We start from the raw sequence: 512 nt of genomic DNA, 5'->3' as shown, positions 1-512 counted from the left end.
CGAGTATTTTCACTTGAACTTAATCATTCCCCGAAATAAAGAGAAGGGATTGGGGAAGAAGGGGGGGAAGGGTCATTTCCTGAGCTTGACTATCCACGGGGGTTGGGTTTTTGAAAAGAGGGGAGGGGGCGTTTACCCCTTCAGCGCTACGGCTTCCTCTCGCTGTCCAAGGGGGCGCTTCGGCAGAGGGCCAGAGGCAGGCTTAACAGGGATGGGACTGCAAAGGAACAGAAGGATGATGATGAAGCGGAGAGAGGCGAGCGAATGGCGAGGAACGGAAGAGGGAACAGAAGTTGCGAGAAATAATTGCAGTGAAAAGAAACTACAACATAATTATGGCGACGATGATAGTAACAAAAAGTATATGCAAATGCATCCATCCCTCCCACATACATACAAATATAATAGCAAACATAATAGCGCTTATGAGCGGACGCACACGCTCTTTCTCTCTCACATGTACGTAAAAATTAACTCACAAGCAGACACGCAGACCCACCAACCCACCCATC

At 48.4% G+C, this 512-nt stretch overlaps 1 protein-coding gene across 1 annotated transcript in view; it reads right to left on the bottom strand.

Annotated features, from left to right (window-relative positions):
- The window catches only part of LOC119586221 (cardioacceleratory peptide receptor-like), a gene marked incomplete at its 5' end in the record, with an annotated part of 29,763 nt that overhangs the window by 1,613 nt on the left and 27,638 nt on the right, over positions 1-512 (bottom strand).

This window comes from Penaeus monodon, chromosome 21, assembly GCF_015228065.2.
Source record: "Penaeus monodon isolate SGIC_2016 chromosome 21, NSTDA_Pmon_1, whole genome shotgun sequence".
In the NCBI taxonomy this organism is placed as follows: domain Eukaryota; kingdom Metazoa; phylum Arthropoda; class Malacostraca; order Decapoda; family Penaeidae; genus Penaeus; species Penaeus monodon.
The sequence above is the reverse complement of the archived record's forward strand: the minus strand, read 5'-3'. Positions and strand labels throughout refer to the sequence as shown.